The sequence below is a fragment of the Galeopterus variegatus genome, unplaced genomic scaffold, assembly GCF_000696425.1.
Source record: "Galeopterus variegatus unplaced genomic scaffold, G_variegatus-3.0.2 Scaffold549, whole genome shotgun sequence".
Lineage (NCBI taxonomy): Eukaryota > Metazoa > Chordata > Mammalia > Dermoptera > Cynocephalidae > Galeopterus > Galeopterus variegatus.
Window position 1 is genome coordinate 145,433 of NW_007726660.1, and position 27,763 is coordinate 173,195.

Below are 27,763 nucleotides of genomic sequence, written 5' to 3' on the forward strand. Positions count from 1 at the left end.
AAAAAAAAAAAAAAAGAAATGTTATTTATTTAACCAGTTCCCTGTTGATGGAGATGTGAGTAGCTTCTAATCTTGCATTATTACAAACAATGCTGTAGTGAATAATCCTGTACATGTGGCATTTTGCACATGTGCAATTATATATGTAGGATAAATTCCAAGAAGGAAAACTGCTGGGTCAAAGGGAATATGCATTTGTAATTTTTGTAAGGATTGCCAAATTGCCCTCCATTGGGATTGTGCCACCAGCAGTGTATGAGAATGCCTGTTTCTCCATAACCTTGCCACAGAGTTTATCCAATGTTTGGATTTTTGCCAGTCTAATAGGTAAACAATGAATCTGTGTAATTTTAATTTGCATTTCTCTTATGAGTGAGATTGAGCTTCTTTCATTTGTTTAAGAACCTTAGCAGATTTGTGAACTGCCCAGATGCATTAGATTCTTGATCTTTTTCTTATTATCTAGGAGTTCTTTACATATTAGGGAGATTACTTCAGTTTATTGTATATCTTGATTTTGTTCATGGATTGTTTTTGTTTGACTATGCACTAATTTTTTTAATGTAGTGAAATTTATAATTTTTTAATAAATTTATAAATTAATTTTTTTGAAAAATAGCTTCTGGATTTTGAATTAATTAGTGTGGAGGTTTTTCCAAATTCCTTGCATAGTGGTTAAGTTTATTCTTAGGTATTAACAGTTGTTGCTATTGTAAATGGGGTTTTATTTTCTGTTGTTTCTATTTATGTGTATGAAAGCTGCTGATTTTTGTGTGTTAATGTTGTATTCCTTTATATTACCAAATTCTCTGTAGTGGTTTTTCATTTGTCCTTTCAGGATTTTGATACATACAAGAATATTATTAATATGCAGTAATATACAGAATAAAATAGTGATTTTTTAAAATCTCTTTCATTTCCATTTTTATACCTCTGACTGCTTTCTCTTGTCTAGTGTGTTGTTGACATTATCACTACCACCACCACCACCACCACCACCACCACCACCACCACCACCACCACCACCACCACCACCACCACCACCACCACCACCACCACCACCACCACCACCACCACCACCACCACCACCACCACCATAGTACTTGGCATTAAGCTAAAAGTTGGCATTAAGTGGATGTTATTTCTCTCTTTAAATTGCAAGACATAAATATCTCTAAAATGGAGCTAGCCAGTGTTTATGCCAAGCAGAGAATATTAAGACAAAACTTTTTTTTTTGCAGCTGGCTCGTATGGGGGATCCAAACCCATGACTTTGGTGTTATTCTAGCCAACTGAGCTAACTGGCCAACCCAAGACAAATTTTAATGAGTAAGAATAAAGTGGGGAGGGTAGATGAAAATGTCTTTGAATTCTTCTAAGTGAGCCTTCCCTGCAATGCTTATGAGAGCCTTTATTTAATAGTTTGTTGTTTTGTCATTGTTGAAAAACATCATTTGAGGTGTATATTTTGAGTGACTGTGGGTCTTTTCTGCCTTTGAAATCACTTGGTATTCTTTTTTCTTTTACTCTGAAAAAAATTAATGCTTGAGAATACGCCATAAGATTACATCATTGTGTTCTACTGGTAATAATCTTGCATTTTATTAAATATAGACCAACATTTGAATCAGCAGCTGAAATCAGTTTAAGGTTTTCCACAGCTTCAATTAAGCTTAGTAAGCATTTTGGATTTTTTTTTTTTCCTGATAACTTTATTTTCCTTGATTCATAGTAGTCCCTTAATAGGTTATTTCTAGCACTCAGCCTTAAGATGGTACTTTGTAAACTAGAGGAGATGTGAAGAATTTGCAGGAAGGAAGAGTATGAAGAGAAATTCTTAAAGGTGTTCTTAGCACTTAATGCATTTCTCCCTCCCTAAGTCCTTAAAAGAAATTGTTGATTACTTGGGAATAATGGGGTACTTTTCCTTTCCACATAAGTTGGAAAAGTTGTGACACTTCTCACTTGTCAGTAAGTGTAGAAATGGGGTCACTTGTAAATATAAATATCTTTGTTTTAAATTTTTAAAAACTAAATATTGAGTACATGTAGAAAAGTATTTTAAAAATGTATACAAGTTACAAAAAAGTAGTTGTACAATAATCACTTATATACCTATCACCCATTTTGGGAGAAAGAACATTACTTTTACTTTTGAAGTTCCCTCTGTACTTGCTCTCTTCCCACTCCCAGAAGTTTCTCTAATTCCTTTGCTTCTCCTTATAGCTTTATGCCATATATTTGTATCTCTGAACAATATCATTTTGAACTTTACATAAATGGAATTATGCTTTAAGTATTTTTCTGTAACTTTTTCTCTCAACATTAAGTTCCAGAGATTCACCCATGTTGATGCCTGTAGCTGTAGTTAATTCATTTTTATTAATGGAGAGACTCTATTGTATGAGTTTACTGCAATTTATTTATCCATTCCACTGTTGGGTTGTTTCTAGTTATTGTTATTACAAATAGTGCTGTTTATAAGTATTTTACATGTGTAAGAATTACCCAAGGCAGAGGCTTACAAACATTTTTGATCATGAATCACATATAATAAGAAATACATTTTATATCCCAACTTATTTTGTACATGTAGATATATGATATATGGAAACAAAATTTTCATAGAAGAATACTTACCCTTAATAAGTATGAATGCACCATGATATTTTTTTATTCCAATCTTGTCTGTTCTGTTTCATTAAAAAAAAACAGTTGGTCAGAATTGGCTAAATTGATTTCTCAACCCTCAGAACTATGGTTTATAATCTGTTCCAGGATACACGCAGATGTGGCATTAGAGGGTCATAAGGATATACGTGCAGCTGCAACCTTAATAGATAATGCCAGGTTGTTTTCCAAAGTAGTTATTCCCATTTATGCTCTCTCCAGCATTGTGCCAGTGTTCCACTCAGCTCCATCAGACTTAATTTTTTCTAGTCTTGCGGGTGTGAAATTGTACCTCCTTGTGATTTTAATTTGTATTTCTCAGTAGTTGAGATTGAACATCTTTTTGTGTGTATATTGGTCATTCATGTTTCGTCTTCTGTGACGTACTCGTTCAAATTTTTTGCCCATTTTTGTTTAGCATTTTCTTACTGATTTGAAGATTTTTAAATGTATATGGGTTACTAACCATTTTTATGTATTTGTATACTAACTGTTCTGTCATAGATTCTCCCAGTGGCTTCATTCTTTTTGGTGTTTTTTGACGAACACAAATTCTTATTTTTAATATATTGAATTTGTAAGTCTTTTGCTTCATTATTTATACTTTTTGTGTCTTGTTTAAGAAGTCCTTACCTACTCCAAGATTGTAAAGTTATTTTTCTTTTTTTTCTTTTTTTTTTCCTTTTTGTCTTTTTCCGTGTCCGGCAACGGATCGCAACCCTCAGTGTCGCGCCCGTACCGGACCGGGACCGGCAATGGGATCGCAACCCTCGGTGTTGCTCCCGCACCTCGCTCAGCCAGTGAGCGGGAACCAGTCTGTATGTGGGATCCGAACCCTCGGCGGGAGCGCCACCGCGCTCCCAAGCGGCGCACTGTAGCAGTGCACCACCGGGCCGGCCCGTAAAGTTATTTTTCTATGTTGACTTCAAAGTTTCATAGTTAACTAATTACTCTATCTGGAATTGATATTCTTGCATGTATGGTGTGAGGTAGAGGTCCAATTTCAGTTTTTTTTTCTGTATAGTTAATCAGTTGTCTTGGCATTATTTACTGAGTTTAACCTTTCCCCACTGATTTGTGGTGCTAGCTCAGTCTTATATCAAATTTCCCTATATGTGTGCTATTGTTTCTGGACTCTTCTGTTTCAGTGGTTTATTTGGTTTTCCCTGGGTTAGTATCACACTATCTTAATTACTTCAGACTTAAAACAATTACTGATATCTGATAAGTCATGCCCCCTCAACCTCCTCTGTCTTTCTCACAAGTGTCTTATATGTTCTTAACCTTTTGCCTTTTCATATACATTTTTGAAAGCACTTACCAAGTTTAAAAAATATATATCCCTATTGAGATTTTGATTAGCATTAGATTAAATTTGTAGGTCAATTTGGGAGAATTAATATCTTTACGATTTGAACATGATATATCTCTTCCATTTATTTAAGTGATCTATAATGTCTTCTATAAAATTTTTAATTTTCTCCATGGAAGTTTTATGTCTTTTGTTACATTAATTCACATCTAAATAAGATTTTTTTATTTTACTCTCAAAATCTTTTAAATCATATTGTCTCTGTTTGCTGCTGGTGTGTAGAAATACAGTTAATTCTTCTACATTGATTTAATTTTAACAAACTTAATACACTTTTATTAATTCTGTTAATTTATACCTTTTTTGGTTTTCTATGGAGTCAGTCATTTGCAAATAATGATAGTTTTATTGTTTTCTTTCCAATTCTTATAAATTTATTTCTTTTTCTTGCTTTACAGAGCTGGCTGGTTAAGACCTCCAATACCATGTTGAAAAGAATAGTCTTGTCTTGTTCCTAATATTAAAGGAAATGCTTTCAATATTTCACCATAAGTATGTTTGCTGTTTTGGTAGATGGCCTATGTTGAGTTTAAAAAGGTCTCATTTCTATTCCTAGTTTGCTAAGATAATTGTTACTTTTTAAATTAGGAGTGAATGTTGAGTGTGCTGAGTGCTTTTTCTGTTGCTGGGAGATTGGATATTTGACAGTGGGCAGTAACAATATCAACCTTGGTAAGTGGGAGACCATATTGTTTGGGGCCGTATATAGCCTGAGTCCCTGTCACCATGGCTGCTCTGTTCATGTGTCCATGTGCCAGCACTTGGGAGGCCAATGAGAGAGGCTGGCTGACGTTAAATGAGTTCTATGTTGGGAATGCCAAGACTACCCCCAAGTTCACTAACTTGCTAGGAGGACTCACAGGACTGAGCATATCCTTGCTCCTATGTCTATGATTTGTTACAGTGAAGGGATACAAAGCACAATCAATAAAGAAGAGGTGCATGGGGTGAAGAGGTATGGAGTATGAGGAGAAGTCTAGAGAAAACCAGGTACCTGCTTACAAGAGTCCTCTCCTGATCACACAGGACGTGCTTAATTCCTCCAGCCAGGAGTTGTGTCAACGTGAATGAAATGTTGTCTCCTAGGAAGTTCAATAGAGAATCAGTGCCCAGGACCTCTATTGGAGGTTGGTTACATGGGCACCCTCTGCCTAGCATGTACCAAAGTTCCAGAGTCCCAGAAGGAAAGCGGGTATTCAACATAAACCATATTGTTTGCACAAACAAGTTTAAGTACAGTGAGCCACTCTTAATATGGTGGTGGGAGCTCCCCTGAGGTCCACATTCCCAGGTGCCAGCAAGGCTTCCTAAAGATGGCAGTCTTTGTTCTGCACAAAGTCTATGTTATGTCTGCTTGGTTATTCAATACCTTTTTCTGTGGTGAATGCTCTCTGGTGAGTGTCAACATACACAACAAAGGTCTTTACACTCCATGCCCATTTCCATAAGTCCATCCATATATCTCTCCCAAGGGCTTCCCTTTTTTCTTCCTTCCAACTTCCCTTTTCTTCCTCTAACCAACTGGCTAAGTCATTCACCCATTCATCAGTCTACATATTTTAACTTCCTGCCAGTTCTCCTTCCACACACAGGAGGTGAACAAATTCACTGTCCCAAGCTCTGGCTATTATTTCCTATCACTGCTGTCTTTTAAGGCCACTCCTGAGTGGGACTGTAGTGCAGCCATGGTCCATTTTCAGCTTCAGCAGTACCCAACAGTTCTTGAAGAGTTGGTATTCCTCTTTCTTAGTATGTGAATCCCTGACAAAATGGCCATAGGTCCTTTGGGGGAGTCATTACAGTGTTTACTTGCTATGTTGTTGTAGGTCCTTCTTCCTTTAGCTTTATCTCATGATCTCATGGTTTTTGCTGTTCTAAATATTTTCTGATTTCTAATCTTTTATTTGATGAATTATTTGAGTTTTTCTGTTTCCAGCATATGAGGTTTTTCTAATTTTTTTTTTTTTGGTTATTGATTCTAACTTGATTGTTTTGTGGTTGGAGAAGCTAGCCTGATGGTACCAATTATTTGAAACTTGTTGATCATAGTTTTATTTATGCCCACTAATGTAGTCACTTTTCATTAATATCTGTGAAACTGGAAGCGATGTGATTTCTGCTGTTGTTGGTTGCATTCTGCTAAATATGTCCATTAGGTCAAGACTATTAATTGTGTTAAAAATTTTCTTTATTGATATTTTTGTCTGCCTGATCTGTCAGTTAGACAAAAGTATATTTGAATTTCCTAGCATTGATAGCTTGTCCATTTTTCCTTGTTTTGACAAATTTTCCTTTATATATTTTGAGGTTATGTTCTTACATTCATACAAGTTCAGAACTGTTATTTCTTCCTGGTGAATGGAACCATTTGTCATTCATGACTCTATCTCTAGTGAAGGTTTCCACTCCCCCCCACCCTTTCGTACCTGCTTAATTTTGTTAGTATTTGCCTGATATACTCATATATGCAGTTTCATTACAGTATTTCTTGATACAGATCCCCCCCCCATTTTTCCTTTTTAGCATTCATTGAACTTTCTGAATCTGTGGATTTAGTGTCATCAGTTCTGGAAAATTCTCAGCCACTTTCTTTTCAGACATTGCCTATACAGCATTTATTCTTTTCTCCTCTTCTGAAATTTTATTTAACACTTGTTAGAATGTGTTATGTTATCCTCCATGTCTCTTAACCTCTCTTTCATATTTTCTGTCTCTTTGTCTGCTTGGGTTGCATTCTAAGTGATTTCTTCAATGCTGTCTTCCAGTTCATAAGTTCTCTCCTCAGTTGTGGAACCCATATGTTGCACTTCCAATTTCAGTTATTGCATTTTTCATTTTTAGAAGTCCCATTTTGATCTTCTAAAAGTCTTGGTAATTTTTTAAACTTTTTGTTATGAAAAGTTTGTTTTCTTAGTAAAAGTTCAGTGAATACCCTTACACCTATCATCTATATTCAGCAATTGCTTTAATTGCTTTATTTATTCTTTATTTAGCCATTTCAAAGTTAACATTCGCTCCTAAATACTTTACCTTGTATCTCCTAGGAATAGTGACATTCCCCTACTCAACCACAATATCAGAACACATCTTGGATAATCTTTTATAGTCTTTTGATCTTAAAATTTTTCTTTTAACATGTATTTTATATTTTGTTTCTGATCATTCTGTTAATTCCAGTATTTATGGGTCTATTTCATGATGCTGTCTGTGTTTTGTGATTTGGGGCTCCAACAGCTTATTTCTTGCAGCTTTTTCTGTTGGAGTTATTTGAGTCATGTAGGTTCCTCCCAAGAGGGTTTTTGTTTGCATCTGCCTGGAACATGGGGGCACTACCAGCCCAGAACAACTTTAAATTCTTGGCTTAAGTCTTTCTGGTCCATCAAGTAATATGAATTTGGGATGAAAATTTCATATGAAGGTTGGTTTTTATAAAGTGAGAAAAAAAATTTTTTTTGAGGGGACAGGAAGTTTTCCTTGGCTGCAGGTCAGGTTAGGAGTCCTTAATTCTAATTTACTCTCACACGTACCTTTGGAGGGGGTCTCAGCTTTATTACAGATTATGAATAAACTGTCCCATGTATCCAGCTGACCAAGAAAACTGACACTTAATATCACATTGTTTGGCAAATGCCATCATTAAGGCAAAAATTGTGTTCTGTTTTTCTTTCTGGGTTCCCCTTTTCACTTAATTTTTGGGCTTTTGTGGCTTCTTTTAAAACTTACTAGCCTATTGAATTGGTAAAGTGTTTTTATGTTTCATCAAAATTTTTAGTTTTCTGTTTGAGGGTTGGTCAGGGTACTTATTTTGCCATGTGGCTGAAATAGAAGTCTTATAGTAAAATATTCTTTAGCATGTTGTCCTAAATGCTATAGGAGAAATAGCTATAGTATAGAGTGAAGCGAGAGAGTTTATGCTTAAATATATCATGGCTCTCCATTTCATGAAAATGTTGATTCAAAACATAAGAAGCTTTTCCAAATAAGAACTTTTCCCACAAAAAGCTTTTAAATTATATTGGTTTTGGAGAGGATTGTGGTCTTTTTTTTTTTTTTTTTGTTTTTTGTTTTTTTTCCATGCTTTTACATATATGTATATCCCAAGTACATATTTTATTTATGTATTTAACATATGTATATCTTGTTAAGCATGTGTGTTCTGATTTTTTATCAATGTGTAACAAACCGAACCACATGATAAATTAGTTGCTCAAAATAACAGTCATTGACTTGCTCGTGATTATACAATTACAGAAGGTTTTGGCAGGGACGGCTCATTTGCTCCTCAGGCATCACTCCTGTGACTGGCACTTGGAGTTGGCCGCTAACAGGCTGCTCAGCTGGAGCTGTCAGCTAGCATCTCAGTTCTTCTCTGTGTGGACCTCTCCATGTGGCTTTTGTGGTCTTTGAGTCAGTCAGTCCTGGTTTCCATCTGAGTTCTCTTACTAGCTGTGTGACCTTTGACAATTTGTTTAACTTCTTTGTGGTCTTTGAGTCAGTCAGCCCTGGTTTCCATCTGAGTTCTCTTACTAGCTGTGTGACCTTTGACAATTTGTTTAACTTCTTAGCAGTTTATTTATCTGTAAAATGGGGTAAGCAGATCAAGAGAGATAATTTGTGTAGAGTGCTGAGCCTGATGCCTGACATAGACAAAATGGTAGCTGTTTTTAATTTTAGTCATGTTCAAGGTGCTAATGCAGAATGTTAAATGTGAAATATTTCACATTATACATGTAATAGTGTAAAATTGAATATGGGTATGTGGGAGAAACTACCTGAAAGGGAAAAACAAGAAAGACACTGCAGGGTCAGAAGATGAGGAGGAAAACAGTATGAAGCTTGGCAGGTAAACCGAAGAAACCAAAGAGACTGTGTGCCTCCCCCCAGCTTTCCAAGAGTGGGATAGCTTAAGGATATTTTCCACTCTGGCCTTTTTTGTGTGTATTCTGTTCAGTTAGTTGAGGGGTACATCCCTACCCCTTTGAGTCAAAGGGAGCTCCCACTCTGTGGCCAGGGTTGCTGCCTACAGTACTTTAGGAGAAGGAAACTTATTCCCTTTCCCTCCCACAGTAACCTCAAAGGTAGTTAGGATTTTTCATTCTTACCAGTTCAGCAAGAGATCATCTGGAAGTACCTTATTAGAAAATAGACATAGTTGCATTCTTAATAGACAAATTTATAATCAACAGGAATGCAAAAATATATGACATGCAGCATCAGCATATATCAGATAGTATGAAGCTTCTGACTTTTGTCCTCTTTCCCTTGGTGTGACTCAGCGTAATTCTTGTATAACTTTTTAGTTAGGCTCCCCTGTAGGGCATCCTGTTGTAAATAAGAGGGAATTGTGTGGCCTACCTCCATCTGACCTTTTGCTCTATATTTTTTGCATGCCAAAAGACAAGAGAAGTACCTCTTATTCATTGTCTTTGTATATTTCTCTTGGTACCACTATTGTCACTTTGGTTTTTTAGTAAAGGAAATTGGCTTATTTGAAACGTTTGTCTTAATCCTCTGTGGAAATATCAGTTTACGGGAAGGTTAAGGCCGCTCGTTTGGGCTCCTCTCAGAGTCTCTGCGCAATTGTCGGGAAGGAAACCCCAGGGAAACCCCTGAGCACAGGCTTCAGAAGAGCAGTGGCTGCACAGAAGACAAAACACTCCAGATGCTTTATCAGGTGCCGTCTGTAGAGCAGAAATAATGGTCTGAAGGCAGAAATGCTGATGTCTCCACTTTCCCAACTTAGCACAAACGTCTTTATCTTTGGTGGATTTTGGTGCCGCAGAGGTGGCCCCAAGAAGCCTTATATGCAAGTGTGATTGCTTTTAGAATCGTGGCTTTGAAAGCATGGTATTTGGGGGTTTCCTTGACTTGAATTCTCTTTTTTTAAATGGAGTGGATTCATAGCATCCACTGTCGGTGCCATTCCCTTTCTGTGACGGCTTGTTTACTGTTTATGTCGAAGGATTCAGGAAGTAAGAGATGTAAACATAAATAGATAAGTGAACAGAAGAACAAACAAACAAATAAAAAAGATTTGCTGCGTTTGTCACATAACGAAAAGGTTTGACTATAACATAATGGGGACACAGCAGCTATTTGATTAAAACTTCAGGATTTTTCCTGGAAACTTCAAAGCATGTCTGATATTTTTCTTTTTTCAATAACACTATAGCATGGAGAAGTAGTACCCTAGAGTGCCATGGTTGCAGTGAGACTTTTGGATGCAGCATCATTTTAGTTACTACAGGTGATGGTGTGAAATAGCCTCCTTACTGGTGCTTGCTTGCCCACTGACATGTCCATCCTTTGGAAGGCCCAAAAATCGATTTGTAAATTATTTGCTATTTGTCCCCATACAGTTTTATTAAAAGCAAAATAAGCAGCTTTGCAGTGTGGGGAGGCAATTTTAAGTGATGAGTAAGAATTCAGGCTCTAGAGTTAAGATAGCTGCATCCCACCTTCACCAGCTGTGTGACCTTGGGTGAGTTCCTTTATTTCTGCAGGCTTTCATTTCATCTGTAAAATAGGAATAATAGTTGAATCTACCTCAGCATGTTGTTTTGAGATTACATAAGCTAATATTATGGATGTCAAATGTGTGGGATAGTATCTGACCTACAGTGTTTACTAAGTATTAGCTGCTGTATTGCTGGAATCAAGAGCCAGTCTTAAAAAACACCTTCTATGTATTGATTGTCTTCCTTTATAGGAGTGTAATTCATTCTGTTTTTGAGAATTTTCAGTCATCTCCCCAGCTGATGATACTTATTGTCTCAGTTATGATAATATTGGATGAAACCAATAAACTACAGTTTCTATAGGTCATAAACAGTTGAATACCCGTAGTTTCATGTGATTCATCTTAATATAAAAGAAAATATTTGAGTGTCTGCTGAATGCCAGAGTGTCTAGTATGCTGTTTTGTTCATTCTTTTCAGCTTCACTGTAAATAAAGTATGTATTATTATCCCCATTTGCAGATGGGGAAACTGAGGCTTAGAACGGTAAACAGACTTGCCTGAGGTTACAACACTAGTAAATAATGAGTATGGAATTCAAACCTAGATCTTAATCCAAAGCCCATTTATTTTCTTTCCCATTTCTACCACGTGAACAATCTCAGAGACACCGTCCCCCAACTCCATGCTCAGTAAAGATGAAAGTTAGGGAAACCATACTATTTCTTCATGCTTGCAAATGATTTGAGTTTTCTTCAATGCAGCAAATACAATGTGGCTGTTCTGTGTTCATGTACCTTTTGTGCTTTTGTCTCTCCTTTTTGTATTTGGAACACAGCATCTGCAGTGTTGGTTACAGTCACCTTGGCTCTTTCAAAAAGGCACTATAGAGAGTGAAAACAAGGAACCTAGACTTTGCCTTCGACTCTGCTTTCGTTGTCTGGTGCAGTTTCTCATGGCCCTCATTTTTGAGCATCTGCACTGTGCAGGGAATATGCTAGGACAGTATCTCAATTTCCCTACAATTATTGAGGCTCAGGGATAAAATCCTTTACAGGGGAAGAAACTGAGGCTAAGTGGGATTGCATGACTTTGCTAAGGGCACAAAACCCTTCAGAATCAGTCTTGCTTCAGGGTTCAGGTCTTTTCTACTGTACCCCATTTCTTCCTCCCATCCTTAGAAACCTTTTTCAAGAATGGAAAGGACAGCCCCTTCTACAGAGTACTTTGTAGTGGTGGTGTGTTATCCCTACTGAATTTTCCCATTTCTTTTCCTTCTCTTTCCCTTTTTCTTTGCCATTAAGCCTTCTCTTTTCCTTCCTCTTTTCTTCCCTTCCTCCCTGCCTCCCTTCCTTCCTTCCCCTAAACATGCCTAATGAAGTTTGAAAGATTAGGATGCCACTTAATGTGTTTTCCGAAGGAAATTGGGTTATTGAAATATTACCATTTGATTTTTTTTTCTGGGACTAAAAATTATTTCTAAGTTTAATTTGCTTTCAGAGGAGTTATAATCTTTTAAAATATGCTACTAAAACAAGTTAGGTTGAATTCCTATCAGTTTCAAAGAGAGGAGCCTTCTCAGTTTGTGTGTGTGTGTGACCAAGTGATTATTTATTTATTGTTTAGATTGAAAATTATTTTCTCAACATACAAAGGAAAGCATCACAAATTGAATTTAAAGTCAATTGATACATGGGCCGGCCCGGTGGCGCACTGCTACAGTGCGCCGCTTGAGAAGTGCGGCGGCGCTCCCACCGAGGGTTCGGATCCCACATACAGACCGGCCGCTCACTGGCTGAGCGAGGAGCGGGGGCAACACCGAGGGTTGCGATCCCGTAGCCGGTCCCGGTCCGGTACGGGCGCGACACTGAGGGTTGCGATCCGTTGCCGGTCACAAAAAAAGACAAAAAAAAAAAGTCAATTGATACAGAACAAATTTAACACACAAAGATTAACATCCTTAATTCATAAAGAACTCTCAAAAATGAATTAGAAAAATCTTAACAGAAATTTTGTGAAGGACATGAGCAAACAAGTCATACACCCCAGAGAAACACACGTGGCTAATAAATGCATTCTAAGATGTTCTTGCAGAGGGCAGTGGCCCACGGCCCCAGGGCCTCAGGACCCTGGGCGTGCTCCATTGCTTGCCTGGTTGTGGGCAGCAGTGGGGCTTCTTAGTCTTAAAATGGAGCCTTTTAAATAGTAGTATTTGGAAGCAATTGCTTAATATTTGAATTCAAGGCAATGACATAACATGTTTTGAGTTCTAAGGAAAGCCTGTTTGACCTAGCACCCTACTTATTCCTAAATCAACCAACTTTCTTATTTACTCCATGAACTGTGTTGGTGAAACGTCTTCTGTTTGCAGCTGGAGGTTATACTTTATTCCTTTGTTGTTCCATTGTTTCCTTTAGGGTGAGGGAGAATAATTAAGGAGAACATCTTTTCTGAGCAGCTGGAGCCAAATTCCAGCTGACTGCAGCACCTGCAAAAATGACACCTCTGCCTCTGGGTGGCAGGGTGGGATGCCAGCAATGGAGCCGGTGACAATGGGCTGCAAAGTGCAGAGATGCGGCCATGCCGCACTGCTCCTGCCCTTTTGTGAGCTTCAGATGGCAGTAATACCAGTGAATGCAAAGTGTCTGTTTTAGACTAATTAGAGGGATGATTTGTGAAACGGTGGCTATTTATTTAATTAATCACCAGCACAAAGCCATAAAAACCATATTTTAAAAATCCCTGTTAGTTTGCCATGTGGTTAATAGATTGGTGCACATTAAAAAATGACACAGTGATGTATTAAAAATGTTCCACCTAAGGTTCCTTCAGGAAGGAACGGATGCTGAAGTGTAACCTGCCAGGATCCGACCTGTCTGAGGTTTTAATATTTGTGAAGGCATTTATCTTTTGAATAGCATCTTCATTAGGACATCTACTCTTGGAATATTTCAAAATAAAAAATGTTTATAGAGTAATTTAAAAATTATAATTAAAGTTAATTTTGTTAGTTTCAGTGATGAGGAACTATATTTTCCCATTAAATTATATGTTTTTATATGTTTATCGAGCATAACAGTATCTCTTATAACATAGGTTATTCTTGTCCATTTGTGAGTAAGGGAGTCATTTAATTAACTAAATAATAAATGAAATAATATTTTTGTTGCAGCTGTCAGAATTGCATTTTGTTCTGCTCTAGTATTATTTTTCTATCAAATGGGAACAGTGATAATTGCTATACTTGCTCAGTCTCAGCCTAGGTGAGTTATCATTTTTGGATAGTAAAAATAAAAATTGAATCGACTTGTTCAAGAAATGACGCTGACATTAAAATCAGAAGAAATGGTTTAGATTGTAACAAATGATAGTGTGTTTTTTATACACACAAACTTCTAGTTGGTTCTCAAGACACACAAGCATGTATATGTATAGTTCATCTTGCACTTTAAATAGTATTTGAAGCTAAATTTGGTATATTTGTGCTATGATTCATTTTATTAACACAAAATTATTAAAATGGTCAGTGTTCCTGCTAATAAGCAGGTTTAACTATGTAATAAAATATTTTCTAGAAAATGTTAAGATCATGTATGAAAATGTGTTGCTCTAGTGGACGCTCATAAGGAAATTGTCCAGCTCTTAGGATTGTGTTTCTCTGCTGTGTTGTATAATTACCTGCTCTGTTAGAAGGGGAGCTGGAATAAAACATGAGTATGTTAATGCAGCCTGGAGCTGATGTGGTGGTGATGATTACGATGCAGATAAAGCATTTCTCATAACTGCTGTTGCCTACTGGAGCCTTTGAAACATCTGGACCTTTAATTGAAAAATAGTGTGGTGCTGTGCAAGGCAGACATGCTAAGTGAAGTCACTAATTTAGAATACAAAAATATAATTGATAAAGTGTTTTATTTACATTGTATTTAAATATTCATACTTTGTTATACTTTGTATAACAATGAATTACTGGGTTAAATTTTCATGAACATAGACAGTCTAAATGAGGTAAATTAAGTGAAAATGTTAATGGAATTTTACACTGGAACTAGAACACAGTTTGCTCCGGGAGGGTGTGTACTTTTGCATCTGTTGAGGCCTTTTAGAGAAGCAAATAGGTTAGGTCTTGTTCTTTGGGTTTTGGGTTTTAGAACTAACCATCAGTTGGTAACATCATTACATTTCTTTCTTGTTATTGCAATCATATCTTGTTGTTTAGTTTTAAAAAAGGTTTCTTGGCATAATTGTAAATACCTGTAATGGCAACATCTTTGCTCAATAAACCAAAGCTTTCTCCACCTCTCAGGGCAGGTTATCAGAACCTGCCCAGGAGAGCAGAAGTGCTGGTGAAGGGCGTGCAATTAACCTTTGTCCTGTGTTCGCAGCAGGGGAACTGACCTAGCAGCCTTCCAAGGAAATCCAATTTAATTTAAAATGAATTTGAAAAGACAAATTAGCCATATCTATTTTAATAGGATAAAATCCCGACTCTCCCTGTGTCTGGTTTAGTTAGGACCTCAGAGGAGATTGGACTAAGACTCAGAATGAGCATGAGGAAAATAATGCCAGGGGGCTGAGGAGAAACCCCAGAGACCCTGAGACCCAAGTGACTTGTCAGTTTCTGCAAGTAAGCTGGTCTCACTCTGCCCATTTCCACAGAGAATTGCAACCTGGATGGACCTTTGTCTCATCAGATCTTTTGCTTCTGTTGGAGCTTGATGCCATGTTAATATCACATGCTGCTTGCCCAGCTCTCAAAGGACCAAATTGTTATTTTCTTCCTTTGTCATTATCAAAGCACATTTGGGTATTGCCACCTGGATAGTCAGATTTAGTAAGAAATACACCTCACAATTACTGATGAGCCTCTTAATTTAAGAGTCAGGATTGTCTGTGGCCTGTGGATTGGCACTTGACCACTGCTTTTTGAAAACTGAATCAGAGGGTTCTGTTTACTCTTTAAAGAGCTGGTGTTCCTGTGTGTTTTTACCTCTGAAACACGGTGCAGATTTATTGGGCTTCTTCTATGTGCCCAACAGCAAGGAAATCTGAAATAGTTTCTGCCCTCTGCCTGTACACAAAAGGTAACTGAAAGAAAGTGAGCTGAAATGCTGGGTACCAATCAAGCTTTATCTTAAAGGAAAAGAATCTGCCAGGCTGCACTCAAAATGGAGAGCAGCAGCCAGTGTTGGGGTGGGAGGTCTTATATAGGCTGTAAGCAAGGCTGATGTAATCAGGGAGGGGTTTGGTGCTGGTGTGGAAGATAAGGCTGGCTGATGCAATCAGGTGGAAGGTTGCACCCCTGCAGAAGTAGAGGAGTTTCTGTTTCTCAGAAATGATGAGGTTTCTCATAAGGGAAAGGCTGGCAGCCATTTTGTGCTCAGTGTGTATAAAATGGTGGTGGTCACGTCCAAGATGACTCCCGTCACGTCCAAGATCCGTCATTCCTGCCTTTTAAGTATAGGGAGAAGGGAAAAGGAGCAAAGGTCTCACTCTTCTGAAGCTACTTCCTGCTGGAGATGGGCAAAGATATGAAAAAAATAAAACAGGTGGCAGGGTATTGGTTTCATGTGGGGAGGCTATATTCTTCTGGGGAAGGGTTGAGGGTTCTCAGGGGCTGATATCCTCCTCCCAGGAACAATTCAGCGACCTTTTGTTTGGTGAAAGCCTGCATACGTTCCTGTAAGAAGTTAGAGAAACACTGAAAGAGGCAGGGACCAAGAAGAAGGATAAGTCCCATCACGGTTAGGGGTCCGACATGTTTTGTCCTGAAGTCCTCCCCATCGCTATAGCCTAGGTGAGTGGTTTGGGTGAAGCAGAAATGTTTTTGTCAGGGGGTGGGAGGCACTGGACTCCAGCAGAATCCCCTTTGGAAAGAGCTATCCAGTAGTTTTTACCCCTGTAAGAACATGATGTGGCAGTGGTCTGGTCATAGCATGTTGTGGGAATGTATGTCAGGGATGTGAATGTGTCCTGTAGGGTTCCCCCGAAGATTCTGGGTGGCAGACCTGGGAGGTTGGAAATGAAAGAAAGTGAGCCGAGATGCTGGGTACCATTCAAGCTTTATTAAAGCAAGAAATCTGCCAGGCTGTACTCAAAATGGAGGACAGCCCAGGGCTGCCCTGAAAATGGGGGACAGCCCCAACAATGGGTCTGCGAGAGTTTATATTAGCTTTTGGGCACGAAATGTATGGGGGGGGGGACCATTAGACAGTGGGTCTGCGAGAGTTTATATTAGCTTTTGGGCACGAAATGTATGGGGGGGGGGACCATTAGGTTGATGGAGTAACTGGGTGGAGAACTGTGTCGATGTAGAAGCCAGAAAGTTGTTTCTAAGTCAGGAGGCTTCTCATAAAGGGAAGCGGGGAGGGGCTTGGTGCTGGAGTGGAAGATGAGGCCAGCGGCTATTTCATGCTGGTGCTTATTGTTTGCACAATGGCGCTGGCCATATCCAAAATGCATCAGGAAAGTGTCCTTCCACCCACCAAGACCTTGGTTATACATTGTGAACACGGTGTGGCATATGTCTCTGTTAGGAAAAGAAGCAAGAGGAAGAGAAAAGGCAAGTGTTCAAGGGCTGAGAGGTTGAGAGGGTGCATAGTAGGAAAAAGGAGTAGAGGGTAACCTCATTGAGGGTGTAATCACAGAGGGCACCCTGCCAGGCTAATTCAGTTACCCTCTCAAGGATGTCTTCTACACTGGAGGTGGTGGGTCGGGACCAGTCTTGGAGCAGCTCCTCTGTGAAGGATGTGAAGCAGGCCTGCAAGAGTGAGAGGATAATTGCTGGGGGAAAGATCATCCTTCTTCTGGGATTGGGGGAAGAGTGGAGGTCCTGGAGATTTTCAGTTTTGTGGGTCCTAAAATGGACATCCTTTGAAGTGCAGGAAAAAGCCTCAACACAGCCTGAAAAGGTATCTACTAAGGTTAGAAGATAGCGTGTCCTTTTGTGGGGAGGCATGTGAATAAAGTCAATTTGCCAATCCTGGCCAGGAATGTATCATCTGGCTTGGTGGGTGGGAAAGGACCGAACTTGGAGGCCACCTTGATTGGAGCAACGAATACACAAAGGACAATTTTGAGTGATTTGTTTAAGTAACTTGGCTATGTGGGGAGAATAATATAAGGCATAGTAGGGGTTCATAGCCTATATGAGCTGAATTATGGAAATCTAAAAGGATTTGCTCAGTTTGTGTGGTAGGGAGGACATAGCGACTGGAGAAACTATAACAGTTTTCCTTTCTCTGTGCTCCCAACTGTTGGAGGTGTTGTATTTCTTTTTTTTTTTTTTTTGTCCTTTTTGAGACCGGCCGCACCGCGCTCAGCCAGTGAGTGCTGTGAGCGCACTGGTCATCCCTATATAGGATCCGAACCTGCGGCGGGAGCGCTACTGCGCTCCCAGCACCGCACTCTCCCGAGTGCGCCACAGGCTCGGCCCGAGGTGTTGTATTTCTTGAGGTGTGTATTGGGGTAACGGCATAGGGACCATGAGAAAGACCTGAGCGGAGAGGAAGAGTGGGGGCCTGGTGATTGAGCAGCCTGTTTTGCAGTTAGATCCGCCATTTTGTTTCCCTGGGCTATGGGGTCATTGGAGGTTTGGTGTCCTCTGCAGTGTATAACCCCAACCTCCTTTGGGAGTGGTGCAGCCTCAAGAAGTATCTTGATAAGATGTCCGTTTTTTTATGGGCCCTACCTGAGTGGTCATGTATCCTCTCCTTCCATATGGCTGCGCTGGAGTGTAGGATGTGGTAAGCATACTTAGAGTCAATGTATATATTGACTCGTTTGTTACTAGCCAGAGTGAGAGCGCGGGTGAGGGCAATGAGTTCTGCCTGTTGGGGAGGGGTGCTGGGGGTGGGGGCAGCCTCAATACTTTGTGTTAGATTTACTATGGCATAAACTGCCCGGGGGGTGGGCGTGGATGTGGGCTCCCATCTGTGAACCATGTATTGGGATGTGGGGAGATGTGTGGAAAGGGATTGAGAAAGAAATCTAAAGCCTCTATGCAGTTATGTTCTAAGGGTCATGAGTGTTTTGGGATGAGAGTGGCTGTATTTAAGGGAGGGCAAGGTTTAAAGGAGAACTGAGAGTTTTCAATGAAGGTAAGGTGAATAAGTGTAGGTGGGAAGGGGAGAGAATTGACATGGCCTTATGGCTGAGACATTCTTGAAGATGATGGGGGGAACAAGTGACTGTTGTCCAAAAGTTAGTTTAGAGCTTTCTTGTGCTAAAAGGGTGGCTGCCCATCCTCAAGGCCTGTGAACAGGGAGCTCATCCTCAAGTTGTGGTGTCCAATTATTTGGAAAGGTATGCAACAGGGGAGAAGATATCTCCCATCTCTTGTCCCAAAACCCCTACCACCAATCCTTGGGTTTTGTTGATGTATAGGATAAAAGGATGAGTTAAGTTTGGGAGGGATAGAGCTGGGGCTGCAAGGAGAGCGGCTTTTAATCACTGGAAGGAAGAATGAATGGGCTTTGTGGGATCTAAGGGGATGGCAGGATCCCCTTTAGCTGCCTCATAAAGTGGTTTTGCTAGCACGCCAAAGTTAGGAATCCATAGGTGAAGATAACCTGCAAGCCCCAAGAAAGAAAGGATTTCACCCTTTATGGTAGGAGTAGGGAGTTCAGAAATTAAACTCTTGTGATCCACTGTTATTTCTCTGGTGTTGGGTGTTAGGTGGACTCCCAAATAGGTGACTGAAGGAGAAGAAATTTGGGCCTTGCTGGGGGACACTCTATATCCTCTGGAGGCCAGGAAATTAAGGAGAGAACAGTGTGGGCCTATGAATCCTCATAGGATGGGCTACAAAGGGGTCATCCACATATTGTATTAAAGTGGTAGAGGTTGGAGGAAGTTCAGATAAGTCTTGAGCTAAGGCCTGGCCGAAGAAGTGGGGGCTATCCCGAAACCACTGAGGTAGTACTGTCCAGGTGAGTTGTTGGGAGTGATGGGTATCAGGATCAGTCCAAGTGAAGGTGAACAGGTTTTGACAGGAAGGGTGTAAGGAGATAGAAAAAAAGACATCTTTGAGGTCAAGTACAGAGAAGAAATGGGTTGTTGTTGGGATTGTGGATAGAAGAGTATAGGGGTTAGAAACGATTGCATTTATGGGTAAAATGGCCACATCAATGGTGCTGAGGTCTTGAACTAAATGGTATGAGCTGTTAAGCTTTATAACCAGAAGGAAGGGTGTATTAAAAGGCGAGTGGGTAGGCCATAAGAGATGAGAAGAAAGGAATTTGTGTATGACGGGTTTTAAGCCTATTAGGTGTTTGTTAGTGATTGGGTATTGTGGGACATTAGGGAACAAAGAGGGGTTCTGCAACTTAACAAGGATAGGGAAATGGTTCGTAGCAATGGAGGGAGAAGAAGTGACCCATACTATGGGATTAACCTTCTCCGAGGGGAAGGGGAAGGTGGAAGCCTCAGGGGCCAGGTCTGGGGCAGCCTGTAATAGGAGTATTGTAGCTGGAGTTAAAGTGTTTAGGGTAAGAGTAGCTTTGAATTTGGAAAGGATGTCTCGTCCCAGTAAGGGGGCTGGGCATTGAGGCATTATTAAAAATTTGTGTGTGAATTGGGTGTGATGTAGGGTGCAGGAAAGGGGTTGAGTGATCTGTGGGTGGTATTCTGGTCCTGTGACCTCTACACTTGTGATAGAAGAGGGGTTGTTGGTCCTGCATATTCAGGAAGGGTAGAGTAAGTGGCCCCTATATCGATGACAGAAGATATTGGCTTACCTGCTACGAGGAGAGTTACCCTGGGCTCACGCATGGTGATCTCCATGGGGGCCTCAGGCCCTGGGCATCATCATTCCTTCTCCCGGGCAAAGCCGAGAGACTCTGGTAGGGATGGCCACAGAGCTAAATGTTGTGGGTTAGGGACTGGGCCACTCCCTCTCTGGTGAGTGGAACAGTCAACCCTCCAGTGACCTGGCTGTTTGCAGTGAGGACAAAGCCTGGGAAGAGGCCTGGGGTTAGGACAGGCCCATACCCAATGACCCGGTTGACAGCATTTGAAGCAGTTCCCAGGTGGCTTGCCCCTGGGGGCATCTGGCATAGGGGTATGTGAGCCTTGGATGGCCTTAGCCAGAGTTGGTATTTGGCCTGATCTCTTTTGTATTGATCCTTCTCCTTCTCCTCCCTATTGTTAAAAACCTTGAAAGCTGTGTTGAGGAGGTCTCATTGGGTCATATTTGGACCACCCTCAAGTTTTTAAAGTTTTTTTTAATATCAGGGGCTGATTGGGTAATGAAAGGAGAGTGTAAGACAGCTATGCCTGCAGGGGAGTTTGGGTCTATACGTGTGTATTTATGTAAAGCCTCAGAGAGGTGGGGTAGGAACTCACTGGGATTTTTTTTGGATCTCTGTGTGATTTCTCTAAGCCTGTCATAATTGACCCGACTTGTGAGTAGCCTTTTGGAGGCTGTGAAGTAGGTGTGTGATCATATTATCCTGGAGATCCTGGTCCCTGTGGCCGGCCTGGTAGTCCCAATTTGGGTCCGTGCGAGGGGCGGCAATGGCTCCCACAGGCCGCCAATTATTTTGGGTATGTTCCTTGTCTGCTTGTTGTTGGGCCATTATCCAGACCTGCTCACTCTCCTTGGGGGACAAAGTAGTAGTGATAATCATAAAAATATCATGCCAGGTGAGATCATAAGACTGGGTGAGATATCTGAATTCCTTAAGATATGTGTCCAGGTTGGACTGGAAGGATCCCAGTCATTTTTTGATTTGGTAGAGATTGGAAAGAGAAAAGGGGATATGGGCCTGGACAGTTCTCTTAATCCCTGCCACTTCATGGAGGGGACATAAAGGAGCTGGAGCTGAGGCAGGGTTATCACCTGACGAAGGGGAAGAAGGAGAGGGGTTGGGTGGCTGAGGACGAGCACCTCAAGACCAGGTATGGGGAAGAGAAGGAAAAGGTGAAGGGGCTGGTAGAGGTGGTCAGGGAGCAGAGTGGTCTGATGGATCAAAAGATGGATCCAAGTCCGGAAGGGGAGGTCAGGCATGAGCTAGGAGAATTTGAGACTTATAACAGTTTTGACAGAGAGAAGGACGAGATCAGAGATAGAAGAAGGCTTGAACATAAGTAATCTCTCCGGCTTTGCCACTTCTGTGACAAAAGTTGTCTAGGTCTCTGAGAGTATTCAAATTGAAAGTGCTATTTTCTGGCCATTGGGATCGGTTGTCTAGTTTGTACTTAGGCCAAACCTGATTGCAGTAGAAAATGAGGCATTCGGGTTTAATATCTCCCTGGAGACCAAGAGGTTGGCCAGGAGACAGCCCAGAGGGCATAGAGATTACAGTAGAAAATGAGACATTTAGGTTTAATGTCTACCTGGAGGCCAAGAGATCGTAAATTGGCCAGGAGACAGCCCAGAGGCATAGAGCATGGAGGTTTGGATTGCAAGGATCACATTTAGAAGGTGAGAAAGGAGGTGATCAGTTCCAGTAGAAGAATGGTAACACCAAGGAGTGTCCTCGTTTGTGTGCACCTTCTTTTTGAGAGAGGAGCCACTGACCAGCTAGAGGAGCGTCCTCCAATAGCTGGGGACACTAGAGGGGTTCCCTCGGCCAGGCACCTGGTCTTTGGGAAGTAGATAGTAGTCTTAGTAGTCGGGGGAACCCGTAGAAGTAGGACAGACCCACTGACTCACCCTGAATTGAGGCTGATGGTGGATGTGTTGGTCTGAAAGAGCAAAAGGAGAGAGTCGCAGAGGTACCTGGTTTGGCAGGTCCAAGAAGGGCAGCCGGGGGCCAATCAACCCAAGAGAGGATTGTGCGAAGGTCCTGGCCTAGACCCTTTCTGGGTTTTGGCACCAAAATGAAAGAAAGTGAGCTGAAACACTGGGTACCAATCAAGCTTTATTAAAGGAAAAGAATATGCTGGGCTGCGCTCAAAATGCAGAGCAGCAGCCGGCGTTGGGGTGGGAGGTCTTATATAGGCTGTAAGGAAGGCTGATGTAATCACGGAGGGGTTTGGTGCTGGTGTGGAAGATAAGGCTGGCTGATGCAGTCAGGTGGAAGGTTGCACCCATGCGGAAGTAGAGGAGTTTCTATTTCTCAGAAACCATGTGGTTTCTTGTAAGGGAAAAGCTGGCAGCCATTTTTGTGCCCAGTGTGTGTTTAATGGCAGTGGTCATGTTCAAGACGGCGCCAGTCACGTCCAAGATTCATCAGTAACCACTTCTGGAAGGTGACCCCAGTTTCCCTCTCCAGCAGCAGTGATCACTGCAGAGCTGCAAGTGCAGTGTGACAGGCACAGCTGTAGGAGAGGAGCAAATGAGACCTTCACTGTGGGTCTTAGCCAGAGAATGCTTCCAACCCACCAACCAGGACCCCCACTTCTGAAATTGTGGCTGCATCATGGACCAGTAACCTTTGTGACCTTTCCTAGATACTCAGGACTGCCCAAGAGTTCTTCAGGGTTGGGATTCACTGAAGGAGTAGGGAAGTTGAACAGACCTGGGTTGGAATCCTGTCGTCCCCCTGCCCCCCCCCAGCTGAGGTGTTTGGAGCAGCCTACTTAATGAACTGCTCTTACCTCAGCTCTAAGAGGGAGTGAGCAGTCCTCACAGGACTCTCGGGCATATTAAATGAGATAATGTATGAAAAGCAGTTGGATCCTGGTAGGTGTCTAATAAATGGCAGTCAGCAGCTGTGACCTGCCAGTTGCAGAGAGAGCTGAGGTGGGAGCTCCAAGGGCTGTGTACAGAGGCATGTGCTCTCTGTGCCTGCTCTCATCTTCCTCCAAGACTATCAGCGGCATAGCCAGCTAGTTTTACTTTGTGTTGCTATGCTGATTACCTAATTGAGTAGTGTGATGGGCAGAGAACTCTTTTTTTTTTTTTTTTTAAGTACTGACAGCTTTGATCCCATGGATCCTGCTGTCCCCTCAGTTTTAAAAATAAGTTTTCTGCCACTTATTACTTTTCCTTTCATTCTTTCTGGGAGACATGTGGGATAAAAGCCTGACAGACTTTTTGGACTGCTTCTAGGTTGTAAATTTTATACGTAGTTACAAGTGATTCTTTCCATTGTTCTAGATTAATAACTTAGCTCTTCTTTTATTTGCTGCTTTTTATATTTCAACATGCACATACAAATTGTGCTAAATGCAAACTTTCTCAATTGGCTCTTTGCAATTATATTATTTTCATAGTGTGAAAAACCATAATGTATTTTCTACTGTAGACAAGCATCCTTCTCTTTCACCAGAGGTGTAGGTTCTTTGTGCATCCTTTTCTTATACAGAGTAACACCTATCCCAGTTATTTCACATGTGCATTTTGAGGATGAAAGTGAATGTTGTAATTGAAGAAATGTAAAGCTATTTATTTCCATTTTGTCTGATGTTTTTACATTGTTTGCTAGGAGGTACGTCAGGGACTTGAATTAATTATAATTACTGAAGAGACATACACTGATTGAGCAAATAAAGTAGTAAGCCCATTTATGCCAGGGCCATCCAATTAAATTCTAACTTTGGATAAGCTGGATGTGCATGAAAGATTAATTTTAAGAGGTTTTTATGACTTACTAAATAATGATTCAGTGAAATTTTTGAATTATATCATTAAGGAACATTGAGTCTTAAAGTGATAGAACATTTAGTCATGAACTTACCACTGTATAGAAATTAGTGGATTTTTATTTTTTTATTTTTTATTTTTTTTGTCTTTTTGTCTTTTTTCCGTGTCCGGCAATGGATCGCAACCCTCAGTGTTGCCCCCGTACCGGACCAGGGACCGGCAACGGGATTGCAAACCTCGGCGTTGCTCCCGCGCCTCGCTCAGCCAGTGAGCGGGAACCGGTCTGCATGTGGGATCCGAACCCTCGGGCGGGAGCGCCACCGCGCTTCCCAAGCGGCGCACTATCCAGTGCGCCACCGGGCCGGCCCCAGAAATTAGTGGATTTTTAAAAATTATTCAAAATTAGTGCTGGCTGGTTAGCTCACTTGGAAGTGTGTGGTGCTGATAACATTAAGGTCAGGTGTTTGGATCCCTATACTGGTCAGATGCCCCCCATCCCCCAAAACACAGAAAAAAACCCCAAGAGCTATTCAAAATTAAGGAAACAATACAATTTTAAGGTGAATGTTGACATTTAAAAATTTCATGATGTTTAATCAACTGAAACCCTGTAAGAAATGAATATATATACCTGGAATATTTCCTTCAATATTTATACAATTACACATTCTCAAAATACTTCACTATCTCTGAAGTTAAATTGTCCTTAGGGGTAGTTGGAGAGTTGTATGAAAATTTCCGTATAATTTAGGAGGAGGAGGATGGCTGTACTGTAACCTTTTCTAGAGATACATCATTTAGTAATGGAGCCAAATATACGTTCTCCATTGAGTTTTAATTTTAAAAGTTGATATTAAATCTTAAAAAGACTCATTATATTATGATAATTGATAGAGTTTAAAACTCGTAACTCTTCTTTATGGTTTTTTTAAAAAACAACTTTTAAAGCACATTGATTTTATTATATAGATGATTTAATAATGAAGAGGTTCCTAAACTTATGCTAGGTGATGGAGTGTAGTTCATGCAAATTGCCTTTCCCTGATGTTATTGTCGTGGTAGAGCCATTGTTTGTATAATTAAATGCAAAGTGCCATGTAGTATTAATGATCTAAAGAATCCCATAATGGCTATGAAAACTCAAAATGGACACTTTACATGCTTTAAGATGGCTTTGAAATAGCTGGATTGTACCTTTGCGAGAGCACATTCTGGTACATGCTGGTAACCATCATCCCAAGGCTGGATGAAAAGAGAATGCTATGGCTCTTCTCCCAAAATGATTGAAATAGAGACCTTTCCCTATTGCCCTACACTTCTCGACTTCATGTTTGTTTGAGGGGACATTTTGTACAAAAATTTGCCTCGTCTGAGCCCCAGCTTAAGTAACAATAAGGAATAATTAACATTTCTGTAATGATGTGCAGTTTACAGAGCATTTTAACATGCTTTATTTTTACTTTATGTTCCCTGCCATTCTTTTGAAGTAGATGGTGTCATCTCTATTTTAAGGTTGAGGAAATTGACTTGCAGAGAGATTATGGTCTTGCCCAAGGTTGTGCATCTGAAGGTCCAGACCACTACTGTTGACTCTGCAAAGAGGAGCCTAGCAAATATAACCAATGATAGTGAGAACTGATGGTATCAGGAATCGCTTTCTGAATTTAGGACTTTAAGAAAATGATCGTTGTTCCTGATACAGTAGGTATAGGCTTTCATTTTTATTCTTTCATACTTCCCTTCCCATGTTTGGTGAAATGTCTTACCTGTATTTGAACATGAATGATTGCTGGTTTTTCAGCTGATATCTTGAAACAAAAGAATTATTTGAGGCTATTACTCAAACTTCATTTGATAACAGTCAGATTGTTATGTCAGAGCATCAAAACATGGAGGATTTATTTTAGATAGAGAAAACCTTTCTTGTTTTGAGTCCAGGACTATAGATTTACATTTGCCATAGATGTTATAGAAGGAAAAGTTACAAAATCACTAGCCTAAGAAAAACTAATGAAAATGACATTTTCTGTGCTGTGTTGTACTCTTGAAAGGATTATACTCTGGCTTATTCCACCTCGCTTAGTAACTGAGTTTGTTTGTTTGTTTGAGGTCCTCCTTATATGAAGGGGTGTCTGTGGAAGCAGAGGTGGATTTGTTCAAATTTCTGAGGGGTAGTGCTAAGATCATTGGGTAGAAATCTACAGGGAGATTGTACCTCAACATGTTTTAGCATTCAGAATTGCTCAAAAGACCAAAGCAAAGGGTCTGCTTCACAAGGTGCAGGGACCTCATCAGTGGAGGTGTTCAGGAGAGGTTGAAAATGCTTTAAAGGGGATGTGACCCTTAAGATTCCTTACAGTTTCAAGTCTATGAATGGCAGTAAAGTTGTTTTTTAAAAAAAGTCTATGAATATAAAAGTAGGAAAAAGGTAGGGGGAAAAAGAAAACAATAAACAACCAACATGTTTGGGACATTTACTGTGGATAGGTACAATGATAAGTGCTTTATATGCATAGTCTCACTGAATCTTCTCAACAAGTCTGTGAAGAGATGCTTTTATTATCCATGTTTTGTAAATGAGGAAATATTGACTCATAGAGCTTAAGTATGTTGTCCAAGGACACACAGTAGTAAGTGGTATTGCTGGGAATTGAACTCAGTTCTATCTGCCTTCACAACTTGTGCTCTTAACCACCACACGTACTGCCTCTCTAGCTTCTATTAAAGCAAGAATCTTGGAGGTACCCAGATCAGAACTTGACCTTGTTAAAGAAAGAGTGACAGTTGACGTTCTTAATAATAAAAGCTTAATGGAACCAAGGTTGGTGATTCAGAGGAAATTGATGAGATTTTGTCAATTTTATTTTCAACTTAACTTGTCAGAAAATACAGAGTCCAGTGACAAACTGTAGAAATGTTTTTGACAAATTAACTTGACTGCAGGTGCCAGATCAGGGAAATGTTAATTTAATAGCCTTTAAGCATTCCAGATTTATTGAGAGTTCAGTTAGCACTACAAAGCCAGGCCACTAGTTCTGAATGAATTTGTCATAGAATTTCATGTAAAATCTATTTATAAGTTTAATGCTACCATTTTGAGTATCATTTTTAAGAGCTCTTTTTTCGAGCTCATAAAAGCCAGCGTTTTATTAAGATAAAAATGCTTCAATTCTGGTGTTTGGTGGTGTTTTTCCCCCTCCCCATATAGACCCTCTATTTCTTATAGCCAACTAAACCTGGCTTATACCAGATGTAGGCCAGATTTTGTTCAAAATCATTACTTCTGATCCAATTAAGTTCATTAATTATCATGAGAGTAGTGATAATTTGAGAACACTGTATCAAGTCTGCGTACCATATTATTAAAGATGAGGCCATTGGCCCTTGTTGAGGAAAGTACTGGTCGAGTGGAACTGCAGCCATTCCTCTAATAGAGTTTTACCTTTTTAAGGCTACAAATAACCCTTTTATCAATTTGCATCATTACATAGTCTGGATACACTGATATATTTATTTCTACATTAAAATTACATATAATGATTTGCTTGTGCAGTTGTGACTAATGGAATAATGTTGCCTGTTTTTTGTCTCCTTAATTGCAGAAGCCAAGCTGTCTATCCTTATTCTGTTTCTTTCCCTTGGCAGAAAAATTGAACACTTAGCAACAGTTTTGAGGTCTGATAATGTGGTTTGTTACTCACAAACTTTGATGTTAAGTAGCACTGCTAACTG

General features: G+C 40.2%; 1 protein-coding gene across 4 annotated transcripts in view; it reads left to right on the forward strand.

The window, feature by feature from the left end:
- Positions 1-27,763, forward strand: part of MAPKAP1 (mitogen-activated protein kinase associated protein 1) — a 263,963-nt gene that overhangs the window by 81,518 nt on the left and 154,682 nt on the right. The gene's annotated exons all lie outside the window — the stretch shown is intronic.